Source organism: Thermobia domestica, chromosome 1 (assembly GCF_964235325.1).
Source record: "Thermobia domestica chromosome 1, izTheDome1.hap1.1, whole genome shotgun sequence".
NCBI lineage: Eukaryota > Metazoa > Arthropoda > Insecta > Zygentoma > Lepismatidae > Thermobia > Thermobia domestica.
In genome coordinates, this window is record NC_137454.1 from 228,013,494 (window position 1) to 228,029,609 (window position 16,116).

The following is a 16,116-nucleotide window of genomic DNA, read 5'->3' on the forward strand; positions in this document are numbered from 1 at the left end:
ATCAAAATGGGTGCACTATTACTGATGCGAAAAAATTCCAAAACAAACTAACCCCCGAATATCAAATTGTCATTTATGAGAAGAACAAAATGACTCGGGAGTATAATATAATATATCCGGGAATTCATGCAACCAAGCAAATCTTAATATTGTACACAGAAGGGCATTATGAGTTGATTACCAATATTACTACACTTTTGGACAAAAAATCATATTGTTGCTATTGTCTGCAAGGATATAATAATGTACAATATCATAGGTGTGAATATAAGTGCCCTATGTGTGAAAAATATCATGAGTCTTGTGGTGACGATATTAAACGCGAGTGTAATGATTGTTTACGACTGTTTCCTTCGCATGAGTGTTTTGCCAATCATAAAAATGTAATTGCACGTGGCAAGACAATGTGTGAATTAAAGAGAGTTTGTCCCGATTGTGGTGATATGTTCGATATGCGAAACAGGAAGTCTGAACACAAATGTGGTGAACATTTCTGCAAAGTATGCTACATGCATGTGGATGGTGACCATATTTGTTTTGTTCAGGCTGCCAAAGTTGAGCACATCGATACCTTTTTGTACATTGTGTTTGACGTGGAGACGATGTTATTACCCAAGAATGAACGGGGAGAACGAGAACATTGCGTGAATTTCGTAAATTGTATTAATATTTGCCATAAATGCAAAGACACAAAGATGGACGATCCATGTTTTGTGTGTGGGGATAAAAATGGATCCCGTAAGTTTGATTTCCAGGATATTGACGGATTTATTAGTCACGTGCTAATAAGTCGGCCAATGTTCAAAAAGATCATAGTACTTTCTCATAATGGAAGTAACTATGACATGCAGTTCTGTGCAAGAACCTTAATAGAAAAACATGATCTCGTACCAAATGTAATAATGACGGGCCAAAAAATTGTGGAAATGAGACTTGGAAATAAAATCTATTTCCGTGACACATATTTGTATATGGGAGTCAGATTGTCCCGACTCCCAGAAGCGTTAGGTTTATCTGGCAATTTGCGAAAGGGATATTTCCCCTATTTATTTAACACATCCGAAAATCAAAATTATGTAGGCAAAATTCCGTCTTTAGAGTATTTTGATGCAGACAGTCTCAGCCCAAAAGAACGGGGACAATTAATCGCCTGGCACCAAGAACGTGCTTTAAGTGGCGAGGAGTATAATCTCCAATACGAGATGATGGAATACTGTAGGAATGACGTTAAGATTCTTGCAGAGGCTGTGATTAAGTTTTCGAACTTAATCGAGGAAAAAACGAATGGTATCCAGTGTTTTATTTCCTCCCCTACAATTGCAAGTTTGGCAATTCTAACCTATCGGTCCTTATATTTACCAAAGGAGGTCATTCCAATTATTCCGCCTTATGGGTTCGATCACCGTGATCGGCAAAGTCTAAAAGCTTTGTATTGGTTACGGTATTTAGAACGTACCAAAGGTAATAAAATTGAACATTCAGGGAATGGATTGGAAAGGCGTATTGGTAAATATAAAGTCGATGGTTATGATAGCAAAACAAATACAGTTTATGAGTTTCATGGATGTTTTTTCCACGGGTGTAAGCGTTGTTTTACAGCATTGCGCCACGTCAGTCTCGATTCTGCCTCTAAGGATAGTACATCCCTACAAGACCGCTTCGAAAAGACCATCATAAAAGCTAATTACCTCAAGAAACGAGGTGTTAATCTCGTTGAAATGTGGGAATGTGATTGGGACCACATGGTGAAAAATGACAAGAGTTTGCAAGAGTTTATTAAAACTCAGTGTAATGATCTTGTTAATCATCTTGTACCCAAGGACGGTTTTCATGGTGGTCGGACCGAGTGTTTTAATGCGTTGTACGAATGTACTTCCGATGAGTTCATTGCATATTATGATGTAACATCATTGTATCCTTGGGTAATGGCACGTAAACCAATGCCCGTAGGTAAACCAAAAATATACAAGGGGCCGGACTTCCCAGATGTGGGAAGTATCAATGGGTTAGTAAAATGCACCATTTTGCCCCCAAAAGATTTGTATTTTCCGGTGCTCCCATATACGTGTAACGGTCGGCTTATGTTTGGCTTATGTCGCACGTGTATGGAAGAAGGTATCAATGATTGCACGCATTGCGACGCCGAGCGTGCCTTAACAGACACATATTGTACCCCAGAACTTCATAAAGCGTTAAAAGTCGGATATAAAATTCTGCAAATTATTGAAGTATGGGAATTCGAACTGTTCGGTTCTGAGGATCGTAATTCGCGTAGTTTGTTCCGCAACTACGTGAATTCTTTTCTCCAAATGAAGCAGGAATCTTCAGGATTTCCTGCATCATGTCAAAGTAAAGGAGACAAACAAAAATACATAGCAGATTATTATGCCCACGAAGGCATAGAGTTAATGGAGGATAATATTGGATTGAACCCTGGTCTGAGGTATATCTCCAAGATATTCCTCAATTCGCTTTATGGGAAATGGGGACAAAGAACGGACTTGTCGCAATCCGTAATTGTTGACACACCAGAAAAATTTTTGCATTATTTATGGGCACCGCAATACGAGGTACAAAGCGTATTACCCGTCGGAGATAAACATCTTATTCTTACTTTTCATAATACGGAAAATAAGAATAAGCCCTGGAAATTTTCAAACGTTGTTCTTGCGGCGTTCATTACATCATGGGCGCGGTTAAAATTGTATGACTTGATGACAAGTGTAGGACGTGATAAGGTGTTGTATTGTGATACTGATAGCATCATGTTTGTACAACGCCGTGATGAAAAATCTCCGCTTACATTAGGGCCCTACTTGGGTGAATTAACTGACGAAGTAAAAGATGGGTGGGAAATAGACAAATTTATAGGTTTGGGGCCAAAAAATTATAGTTACCGTATAAAAGAAATTGGGACAGGAAAATTTGATTATGTGTATAAAATTCGGGGTATCACTTTGGATTATAGAACGCGTGAAGAAATTAATTTTGAGCATTTTTACAACCTGGTTCGTGGAAAAATTGAAAGGAAAACAATTAACATCCCAGGTAGGATTACCCGTAAGCGGGGATTTGCCATCGTTTCGCGTCCTGAAACAAAGACCCATCAAATGGTATCCAACAAACGACGACGATTAAATCCTGACAGCACGACTGACTACAGGACATTACCCTTTGGGTACCGTGCCTAATGGTTGGCAAATGTGTGAATGTGTGAGTGCATGAATGTGATGTAAATATTTGTATATATCTTGTTAATAAAATTGAACAAACTGTAAATAACTGAATAAATGGTAAAAAATATAAATAGTGGTATGAATGAAAAGGAAACACGTAACAATTATACACTGTATCATGTTATTCCCGGGTATGCTATATTATCAAATTCTTTAAATATTTTACAGCCTCTCATGCCCTAAATAATTTATATTGTAAATATTTTTCATATTGTAAATAATATTTTAAATTATGTTTATTGTATTTAAGACACAATGTGCATATTATTGTAAATAGTTTTATATATTATGAATTTTTCATATGTTGCAAATAGATTTTTTTCATATAGTAAATTTGTAAATACATTTTTTCATATTGTAAATAGATTTTTTTTCATATTGTAAATAGATTTTTTCATATTGTAAATAGTTTTTATATATTGCAAATAGATTTTTTTTTCATCTAACGTAAATACCATATTTCAAATATTAAATTAGTTAATCAAGTACAAACAATCACTAGAACACTGTATGTATCATTATATTGAAACAATTGCTATATAGTTTACAATTTTTATTTTTATTATATATCAACATTATTATTTTTATTATATACATTCATTTTTTAAATTTTTATTATATATGTACATTTTAATTTTTATTATATATTTTACATTTTCATTTTATTATGTTTACAATTTTTTATTATTATATATAATTTTTTTATCATTATTTTTACAATAAATTTTTTAAAACTATATTCCTGCCTTTAATTTCTACATCCTATAAAATTAAAAAAGGTACTTAATGCAAAAAGTATGTGTATTCTGTATAAGATAAAGGAAGAATACATATGCTTCATATACTATTATATAAACTTATTTACATACATTATACTAAAGTATGTGTATTCTGCATAACATAAAGGAAGAATACATATGCTTCATATACTATGATATAAACTTATTTACGTACATTATACTAAAGTATGTGTATTCTGTATAAGATAAAGGAAGAATACATATGCTTCATATGTATAAAAATAGTGTAATAATAAAGGCACAATATTTATACTTTTCATAAAATTGCAATATCAAATTCATATATTCACTCAATGAATTATTATTTTATTAAATTCATTAATAATCTGAGTCAAAAAGCCAACCGAGGTTATAAATATATCCTAAAACATGAAATTACAAAATGCGGTATCGCAATATTTGTTTGTTCGCTCAACAAGTTCTTCTACGTCATCATCAATAAACCACCAACCGCAACCAGGAAATAGCCATCGGCAAAATATTATCAAAGGTAAGTAAACTTTCTCTTCTTACTTAAGTTAAAGTATCGGGTACACATACAAAGTGCGCCGAAAATACCATTAGCGTTCACGGCTACCGACCGGCAAAATACATAGCGGGCGGGGCTGAAAACTCGCGACGGTAATGGCGCCAGCGGAAAGCAAACATTCAATACAGTGCGGCAGTCGGTAATATACAAAGTAAATGGGCGGAAAAAGTATAAAGGAAAGTCAAAACATAACCAGACAGTACGGGCGCCAACGGAACCATCTTACACGCGTCATAAGGTAAATAAAAAACAAACAGTGCTTCTGAGCACTGTTAAAAAATGAACAGGGCTTTCTGCGGACTAATAAAAAATGAGCAAGGCCTTCTAAGGGTTGCTAAAAAATGAATAGGGATTTCTAATGCCTAATAAAAAATGAGCAGGGCTTTCTGTGGACTAATAAAAATGAATAGGGGTTTCTGTGGGCTAATAAAAAAATGAACAGGGAAAATAAAAAATGAATTGTGTTTATTTAATGGAAAATCAGGTGAATTATGAGTAAAATTACGTCATTATCGGTCCACAAACAGGTAAAAAAGTCCCTCTAACCATATAAAAACTATCGTAAGCCCGTATATACCTGTATACCTGTACCAAGAATAAAAAAAGGCGAGGCGAAGATTGGGCATGGTTCTACTAATTTGATCCGGTATGGAACCAATTTAAGAGCTGGGGGAAAATGAAATACGGAAATAGAAAACTAAGGATTCCACTAATAGTGCAGTCAATATATACATTCAACCGAAAAAAATCATAACAAGCTCAAATTTTGTACTTACGTTTGGGAACGTGTATATAACAACATACTAAAAGTCCGGAAATATCCGGTGACGGGTTTGGCCGTAATATTGGAAAATGGGCGCCAAACCGTGTTCTTTTTAAAAGTAACAACTGGCTCTCACTTTAATAGCTATAACTCACGTTGTACTTCCACTATTGATGTTATTTTTACTTCTTTCGAATAACAAAGAACAACGCTTACAGACCATGCATCACACTTACCAGTTTACTATACATGCGGGAAGTAATGGAGGGATTTCTTTTTAAAAAATCCTCAAAATTTCCCTTCTTCCCATAAGTTTTCTTATACATTGACTCAGAAAAAAATCATAACAAGCTAAAACATTGTACATACTTTTTTAGAAGGTGTATATAACAACATACTAAAAGTACTGAATTATCCGGAGATGGTTTGGCCGCCATATCGGAAAATGGCCACCAAACCGTGTTTTTTAAAGATATTAACTGGTTCTCATTTTAATAGCTATAACACGTTGTATTTTCACTATGGATGTTATTTTTACTTCTTTCGAATAACAAAGAACTACGCTTACAGACCACGTTTTACACTTACCAGTTTACTTCATATACGGGAAGTAACGGAGGGATTTCCTTTTAAAAATCCCCAAAATTTCCCTTCTTCCAAATAGTTTTCATATATATTAGCCTAGAAAAGATCATAACAAGCTGAAATTTTTCACATACCTTGGAGAACGTGTATGTAACCACATACTAAAAGTCCTGAAGTATCTGATGACGGGTTTGGTCGCCATATTGCTAAATGGCCGCCGAATAGTGGTTTTTAAAGGTAATAACTGTTTCTGACTTTGATAGCTATAACTAGGGATGCATTCGAGTCGAGTCGAGTCTAGATTTAAGAATGTCTCGACTCGTCTCGAGAAAATGTTGTCTCGACTCGTGTCTCGACTCGAAAATATGTTTCTGTCTCGACTCGTGTTTCGACTCGACAGTCTCTGTCTCGACTCGACTCGAATTCGAGTCGAGACGTCTCGAAATTCGAGTCGAGACAAAATGTACGAGTTAAAATATACGCACACATCAGCCAGACCATCATGACTACCTACCTAATTTTCAGTATGTCGACTTTTGGCATGGATAAAAACGGCGACACGTCTTGGCATACACGCAATGATCCTTGATAGGTCGCTGGAGAGAGCTGGCACCACATGTGCTCACTCAGCTCACCTAATTCCCGTAAATTCCGGGAAGGGGGGCGATGTGTTCTGACGTCACCTTCAATCACATCCCACAAGGGACATCACTCAAATGTCCGGCTCCAATTTCAATGAAACTTTTTTTGCTGATAGAAGGCATGTATGCATCATTACTTGTGATGACAAATTTTTGCCATGGTGCATGTTTTCTATTTTTTTTTTTTTAATAACTTTTAAGAGTTGTGATGTGGTTATTAGAGATTACTACAGAAGTCCCTTACTACCCTTTGTAAACGGAGCGTTAATGAAGAAAAGTGAAGAAAAACCATGTGGATACATATAAGTCCTGGGGGGAAGTCGTATGGTAGATATGACCTTGATGGCAACCATCTTGAAATCCGCCATTTTGAATTAAGGTCAAGTTTTCAAAATGGGAATAGGGTAATATGATACATAATTTCGGGCTAGAATTTAATTAGAAAAATAATGGTAAGGTTAGTTTTAAGATACACCCATTTGGGGGAAAGTTACAGGCATATTAATTGTTTTTACTTACTGTGTGCGTAAGTCCCTTCTTACTTTCGTCTCAAGACCTGTAAATCGATCGCAACGGCAGAGCCCGGTTTCGCACTAGTGTTTAGAAATCTTTAAACTCACTTGAGGCAATATTTGAGGATTATTGTATTGTATTTTGCCTTTAATTAAATTTGAACCCACTTCATGATCTTGTGTAAAGTATCACTAAAAGAGAATTTCTGTTTTTATGGAGAACGTAAGCATAGCAATTATAGAAGGTGAGTAAGGTGCGTATGTATTTATAAGAAAGTTTATTTTACGAGTCTTTTGTGGTTCCGCCAACCTATTCTTTAGTTGTTTTTTTTTTTTTTTTCAAAATACTCATATCTCATAGCTATTACAAAATCTCTTACCACTATTCTTTAATACTTATAAAATTTTATTTATTGTAAAAGCACTGGCGAGATATTTCTTATCGCCCACTAAAATTATGGTGGAGCTCCTTCGTGGCTAACGGTTAGCATACTTGCCTTTGGCGTGGGAAACCTGGGCTTGATTCCCGGTGGGAGTTCATGTGGTTCGGATTCCACGTTAATCAGTAGGTCCACGTCTCACATAGCCTCGCTGCTGAACGGGACGTTAAACTCAGAATCAATTCAACTCAAAATTATGGTCTTGACTTTATTATGATGTCATTAGTTTAAACGCCCAACTGCCCAGTAATTATAAACATTGACTACATTATAAAATTGTAATTTGTGATGACTAAAATATCAGAAATTAAAGATTATTCTTTGGGTTTTGGAACATTTTGAAAAACGTGAAAAACTGGTACTGCACCGATACAACACACCTTTTGGATTTGTCATTGTGTAAAGTGATACAAACTAAAGAAGAATTACAACTTTATGAAGTTGTTTTAGGACTTATTATTTAGAAATAAACACCAAATAAGTGTAATAGTTCATATCCGTATCAAATACCATGTTTATGATGAATCAACTACACAAAGTAGTATCCAAAAACGCTCATTGCAATTTGTTCCATCCTTCAGTCGAACCAGGAACTGAAACATAAAGAGTGACATTTTCTTTTTAAAGATACTTTGTCCAGCTAAGTATTGTGAAGGTTTATGTCAGTAGAAGGAATTGCATTCCATTATACAAGCGCAATTTCACAACTTTATGTACACATTACTAAATATCGAACACCCTTGTCCATATGATTAGCGTACGCGTCTTTGCTGCGGGAGACCTAGGTTCGATTTCCGATGGGAACTCGTGTGCTTCTGAACCCACGTTAATTTGTAAGTTCACGTCTCATATAGCCTTGATACTGAAAGGGACACTAAACTCTAATTTAATACTAAATACAAATATTTAAAGAAAAATGATGACGCACCAAGATGACGTGAATTTGGCTATCAAATCCATTTTGTGTTTTCAGTTATTTTCTAGTAGTATTTTTTCTAGGCATCCTTTCAAAAGACAGTGATGCAAATTTCGTAACTGCGAATTCCTGTTAGAAGCCATGAAATTATCCGATTAGATGCAAAATTTCCCGTCCACTAAAATAGATACCGTAAATTTACAATATCTAACAATAAATAATTTTGAAAGATATCGCTTTCGAGGGAAAAAATGAAGTGAAATCTTTGAGTTTTACGTCCCACGATTATGCCGGTTAGGCTAAAGGAGAGGGGTGATGATGAGAAATTAGTGAAATCGTGGAATGAAGAAAGTGGGAGAAACGGAAGAACCCCGAGGAAACCCACGTGTTTGTCCACCACAAAGTTCACTTGGTGCGAGCTGGGATCGAACCAGGGTCCCCAAACACCAGAGGTGAACGATCTACCACTGAGCCACCGCGGCCCCACTTTAGAGGGGCCATGACGTATAGTTGAACTCATTCTCGTAGTATGAAAGGCATTATTTATAATTATGCATGATAGGATCACAAACAAAATTTAAAAATATTATGTGCACTTTCTTTTAACAAATATTATATTGTCTTTTATGGTGTGGAAGGGAATGTTATGTTCGAAAAAAAAGTCCTTAACACGATTCTTGTTGCTACACACTGCATGTTCCTAGCCACAGAAAAGATGCAGCGATAGGTAGGCTATTTTTCAATTGCTTTACATTAGCTTGATGTTTCAAGTCTTTTGTGTGTTTCTGAAGTTCACTTTTACCACAAAAGAGCTCAATATTAACATGTCTTACATAGCTTTGGTTCGATTCTCAACATGGACTGCAACTACCCGTTAAATTGTGCATCCGAAAGGCACTCTTTGTTAAACCTCGCTTATCACCGCTCATCTTAATAATATATATAACTTCACCGCGAAGCAAATGTTGCATTTCTCTCTTTCATCCTAACACAAAACAAAACTAACCACAGCTGTGACACGAAGGAGCTATTTCGAAAAGAAACAAGCTGTGCTTCATAGAGATGTGTACCAAATGATAGAAGTATAAAGTATTGTTTTCTTTCCTGTTTATTGATATCAGTTGGTGTTCTTAATGAGTTTACTCATTAGTTTAGAAAGAATATATATGGAATTTGGACATATGTTGTACGTACTGTTGTAAATAGAAAAAAAACGGTTCGTATTTTTTCAGAAACGTACGTTTTTTTTAGAAAAAAAAACATTGCCTCTCGTTTTTTTCTAAATTTCGTTTTTTTTCAAATAGTCATTTGTAATGCATCTTACGTCTATTTAAGTATGAAATATTTTTATGTAGGTGTAATCACCGTAAAATGCAACATAAATTAAACGCTAGATACTGATACGCTACAAATATTTTACAATTTACATGAATACCATACCTATTAACAATTCGGGTTTCAGCAGTTTTCATCAATATCAACTAAGAAATAAAAGTAGAAATGAAATTTTGTTTTTTCGTGAAAGCAGGCCTTTAATAAGTACGAAAATAATGTCACGAACAGTATAAAATTCCAATAACTTGTCTAAAGGTAAAAACTAATACTAATTTGCCTAATAGTATTTTTCTAAATTTCATATATAAATAATTTGTCGACTAGATATATATGATATGCAGAGCCGGCTCTACCATATATGCAGTGGTGTATTTACGATTTTGTTTCGGGAGGGGCTTTGCTAACTTTCGGGGGGGGCTTTGCCTGAAAATGTGAAAATTCTGCAAGATATTTCATATACTATTTCATATACTTTACTATAGTAAGTAAGATTTCGGGGGAGGGCTTAAGCCGGGAAGCCCTCCTAAATACGCCACTGTATATATGCAATACGTGCATTTGCGTGGAACGGCAAGCTTGGATGGTCCGGCAAAATCTGTCATAAGTATATTATTTAAATTAAATATTTCTTGTTGGAAACATACTTCATGATGATGGTAGTTACATTTACTAAGCTGACCTTCTATTTGAATACTACATTCATAAATTATGTTTAGGTTGCATTAGTTTAAGGCCACATGGACAATGCTAAAGCAAATGGTCGAATAAATCCGAGCACAAATTGCTTGATTGTTGTCAAATGCAAGAATTCAATTCTCGAATAGTAGTGAATATCAGTTCCATTTCGTATGTTATCACAGTTTTGATATGAAAGTAGTCTTGTTTTTGTCAGAAGCAAGTTCCTTATCATTGAAGATAGAAACAAGTTTTTTTTTAAAAAATGTTAGGAGATGTAGAAGAAAAATCAAGAAATAAAGATAAAAGAGCTAGTTGCACTGGAATTGCAAACTGACACATTCAGATTGAAGCTCGATAGTGAATTCTATAAAAAGGATTACCATCTATCCTCTGCAGGTGTGTTTGCTTTATCTTTCACTATCATAATAGATTCACATTTAAAGAAAAAGAAACATACACAACGGAATTGCACTTTTAGTAAGTATTTAAGCCTTTCTGAGTGCGACTGCACTTACCCTCCCCTTTGTTGTTCATGCTGGAGTAGCATACTTAAAATCATGACTTCTAAGATTTGTTCTTTCTGGAGAAAGGGGGAGGCGGCAAATTATGCCATTGCACGAGGCGTCAAATTGACTAGGACCTGAATATAGGATGACTCAATTTGAAGTAATGCAGGGTGTTTCAAAATTAATATTAGGGTTTTGAAACTTTGTAGTATCTATTACAATTAACTTACAATTATAAATATTATATCACATGAAAGAGCAACTCAAACAGTTTTGTACGCAAGCATGTACATGCATTGTTTCTTCTGTCTGCCGTTAGAAAGAGCAAGTAGCAAAGATGGAGACTAGAGAGCAGAAAGCTTTTTGTGTTTTAATAAAGACTGAACCTGTACAGTGCAACCGTCTGTGTGAAGAATATTAAGGAGACGCTTGCAACTACGTCTTTATTGTTTGCAGTTGCTACAGGTCTAAAACATACAGACTACGGTTTACGTGCCAATTTCGCAAGTGAAATATTCCTGCATAACAATGAAAATTTTCTGGATCGTATCGTCTACAGTGATAAATCGACTTTTCACCTAAGAGCTAATGGGAACACTCATAATGTTTGCATCTGACCGTCAGCAAATCCTCAGGAGATGGTACAATTGAAACGAAACTCCCCTAAATTGAATGTGTTTTGTGCCATATGGCGGAAAATTTATGGGCCTTTCTCGCCTATCGACTAGATGTGTGCCGTGTGATGAATGAATCTCACATTGAACACTTGTAGTAAAGACTGTTTGAGGTGCTCTTTTACTTGATGCATTGCTCATAATTGTACGTAAAATGTAGTAAGTAAAGCGAAGACTTAAAACCCCAAAATTTATTTTGAAACACTCGACATTTCTCACCAACAGTGTTGGAACTAAGATGTAAAAAGGAGAGAAAATTTTCCCTATAAAGTTATTGTTTACAACGATATTATTATTAGTCGAGACTATAACTACAACAACACGAGTTAGTAGTCAAAAAATGTAATCAAATGTGTACTCGGTGGCCCAGGTGTCCAAAATGGCACACACAGGTGTGTCACTTGTTTAATCCGCTCCAGTGTGGACTCTAATTAAGATATCGGGATATTGTTCTTGCAAAATGTGGTTGGACTATAGTTTATCATATTAATTTCTTTTTCTTCTGGTGTCGAATTTCCTTCTCAAATTTCACCCCAGTAAAAAATTCGAGAATTTTCTAATTTCAAATTTCCTTTACTTTCTTTTCCTTGTACCTTCCTTCGTTGTAGAAAGATATCCTTAAGACTTGCCAGGTAGATACCTCGGATAGATACCTAACTGTTGACATCAATTGGACGGGCCTGCGCGCAGTGTTGTCAATTAGGGAAATTAAAATTCTCCTATATTTGGGCAAAACATTAGAAATTGTTGTTTATAAATCCGTACCTATACGTTCGAGTGCAAGTCAACTTACGCCAATCGAACATTTGTCCTTACTTAACAAACGAAAGTACAGATCGTTACAATGGGGTAATTAGGGGACGCACGTAAAATTCATATTTAGGTTCTAGCCCTTGATTTTTCTAGTTTTTCCTTACTTTTCTGTTTACCGTAATATCTTTTTGATAATTAGAAGCTTTGTTCCTTAAATATCGCCATAATACTTGTAGGATGTATTAGTGGTGTACCAATGTTTAATTTAAGGTAGTTTGCATCTGTCGGGTTGCAGTGTTGCCAGCTACCAAATATTTTAATTCCAGATTTTAGGGGGAAATTTTGGAAAAATTATATGTTTTGTCTCTATTATTTCCCTCTTGTTGGCTATATCGGAACAGACGTACCAGTATCTGAAAGTCTCGTCTTTGCTCTACACAACGCACTATAGAAAGTTTCAATAGGATAATTAAGGGAAGTACAGTTGAGCTTTACAGTGGACCTTGTTCTCTAATTGGAAAGATAACTGTGATTTTTCTTAAGGTAGAATGAGATATTTTTTATTGACATGCTTACTTTATTAGATATCATCACAAAACTTGTAGGATATATTAGAGGGATACCAAAGCTTATTTTAAGATAGTTTGTGTGTGTCTGATAGTAGTGTTGCTAGCTACAAAAAATTTTAATTCCAGATTTTAGGGGCAAATTTTGGGAAAAATTCCCTTTTTTATTTCTATTATTTCCTTCTTGTTGGCTACATTCGAACAAATGTACCAGTGTCTAACAGCCTCATCCTTAGCATACACAGCGCACCATAAAAAGTTTCACTAGAACAAGTAGGGGAAGTACAGTTGAGGTTTATAATAAACCATGTTCTGGAAATGGTAAGAAAATGGTGAATTTCTGAGGTAGAATGAGATTTTTTTTAAATTTCATACTTACTTTGTTATATATCGCCATGATACTTGTAGGATATATTCTTTGAGTACTACGGTTTATTTTCAGATAGTTTTCGTCTGTCTGATGGCAGCGTTTCCAGCCAAAACAATTAATTCCCGCTATTAGGTGAAAAATTCGGAAAATTTCCCTTTTCCCCTCGATTATTACCCTCTTACTGGCTACATTGAAACAAACGTACCACTACCCGAAAGCTTCCTCTTTGCCCTACAGAACGCACCATAAAAAGTTTCAATAGGATAATTAGAGAAGCTGTACCCCGGCATATTTGATTTTTGCCTCTTAGGCGTAAAAAGTGTCAAAATTTCATGTGTACGACAGAATTTTTTCTTTCCCTCTTTGAATGGAAGCCAGCGACTTCAGGATTTCACTGTACCTTGTCAACACACCAAAGATTTCTTTAGGTTACTTGAACCCATATAGCAGCAGTGGTGCTAGATACAAAAAAAAATTTGAAATTCGGTTAGGGATTTTTTGTAAATTTTCACCCCTACATTTCCCTCAATAATTTCCCACCCGTTGGTAACACTGCAATGCTACTTACACCAAAAAATAGCTACATCAATTTTCTTAAAAACAAGGCCTTAACCATATCAATCGAATGAATAGTTTTTGAGCAATAAGTCACTAACTGGAAATGTAGGAAAACGCCAAAAATGGCCTGGGACCGAAAGGAATAATCACACAATTTTGCTCGTATAGGTTCGAAGAAACAAACGATTTGTAAGTTACGAGGGCTTCGACTTTAGTTCTGTTGATTCTTTCAATAATCTGCAACATAAATCAATAAATAATAGTTGCCAGAAAAAAAACAGACTTTTGAAAAAAAACATGAAAAAGAACGATGTTTTTTATTGAAAAAAAAACTTCACAGAAAAAAAACCGTTTTTTTACAACACTAGTTGTACGTATTCTCCTGAGAAATTGATGAGACCAGAAAAATTATAAGAACAGATGGAATAGGTTTAAGCGCATCTACGTGACTTTACCAAATATTTAAACTCCATAATGGTACCACGCGGAAAACGTGGTATAGGCCTATTTTTATCTTTGCCTCCCTCTGTTAGCTGTTTTGTATCATATATATCGGATGGTTTTGATATTTCTTCTGATCATTAAAACAACAATGGTACCTGTGTGCGTGCAGAAATGCAAAAGCACAAGATAACTTCCTATTTGTTTTGGAAACAACAAACCCATTTCACGTGTGCGAGAGAAATTGAGCACAGCGAGATCGGGTGTTTACTTACGGTCAGTTCGCAGCAGGAGTCCATGGTAAAAGATTTGACTATCTCGAAAACACTCGCAAAACCTTACAAATACAAAAGACTGCGCTTCAAAGAAAGTTTAGACACAGATGTTTCAATTTTCTTTTAGCACCTTTCTTCAGCAAAAGAGTCGGTTCATTGTATTCGAAAAAGGGAAGGGTGAATTTATATTTTATGTGGGGGGTAACGTTGTAAGTAGTATAAACAATACATACTGTACGGACTCTGTACTGAAGCACTTCCTTTAGCGGTATATCACTAGATCTATCCTGACCCTCATCCCACGTCAAGTTGTAAAGTAGAAAGGGACAGAAGTATTCAACATGACTGCGCACTTGAGTTTCAGTTCACAATACTAAAACCAGTGAGCAAGTAAACAGTCTTTTGTAGGATCGTGTTTTACTTCTTGAATTTATTTTTGAACATTTCTGTGAATTCAACAACAGAACGCAGTAGAAATACGGACTAGTTTTTACTCCAACCATTACTTTCGCTCCAACCCAGGGATGCCACATTTATGATTTCGTACTAGATATAGTGATTTTACTATTGAACTAGTGATCTAGTACGTATTTTGGGTAAATAGGCACATTCTAGTGATTTTTTTTTGCATTTTTTTTCTGATGCAGACAAATGAGAAGGAAATGGTTCTTAAAATAAAAGGAAGAAGTATATTGCACTTCAAAACTAATGTAGAAACCTTAAATTATTTTTTCTTTTCCCTCTGACTGAATGAAACCCCTGCTGTGTATCGACCTTAGGTAAACAACGGCTATCTTTGGTCCGCTACCTCCTTTTGTTAGCCGACATGAGATGGGTTACTTTTTTTTCTGGAAGAAAGTGAAGAAATAATTATCCAGTACATTTACGTTTTGTCAGGCACACAGGCGCAGTCTGTACTTGTTTCCTAACGAATTTTAGCAACATAACATAAATGAAACATATGTACCAGAAAATAGAGGCAGTACAAACGGAAATTTTCATCTGTGACACATTTGATGAGAAATATAGTTAGATGTCACGTGCAAGCACTCTAAACATGTCCGATCCTGTAATTCTATTCGTATGTTTATGTAGGTGAGACTGAGAAATCAAGAAACAATAATAACTGGTTTTCTTCCAGGGGAAAAATCTAAATGTGAAGGGGTGTTACACTGGGACTTTAATTGCGTCCTTTGTGCAAGATTAACAAGTAATCGCAATTTTTTAATTTATTTTAGTTCTTGGGGAGAGGAAGATGGAAGTGAACCCTCGTAAGGACCTCTGCAAGGAAACATGAATACTATCCGCCACTGTTACATTACACAAAATAGTTTTATATATATATATATATATATATATATATATATATATATATATATATATATATATTGAGTTTTAGTCAGGGTTTCCATTCTGCAGGAGAGGGGGGGATAGTAATACCTGACGAACATTTTCTATTCTCAGAGTGTTGCAATGATAGCATTTCCTCCATTATAACTTGGCCAAGCTAGTTGCATTATATGTAAGGATTAAGTTAG

General features: G+C 35.2%; 1 protein-coding gene across 2 annotated transcripts in view; it reads left to right on the plus strand.

Moving 5' to 3' along the window:
* Positions 1-16,116, plus strand: part of LOC145667138 (phospholipase B1, membrane-associated-like) — a 165,267-nt gene that overhangs the window by 99,673 nt on the left and 49,478 nt on the right. The gene's annotated exons all lie outside the window — the stretch shown is intronic.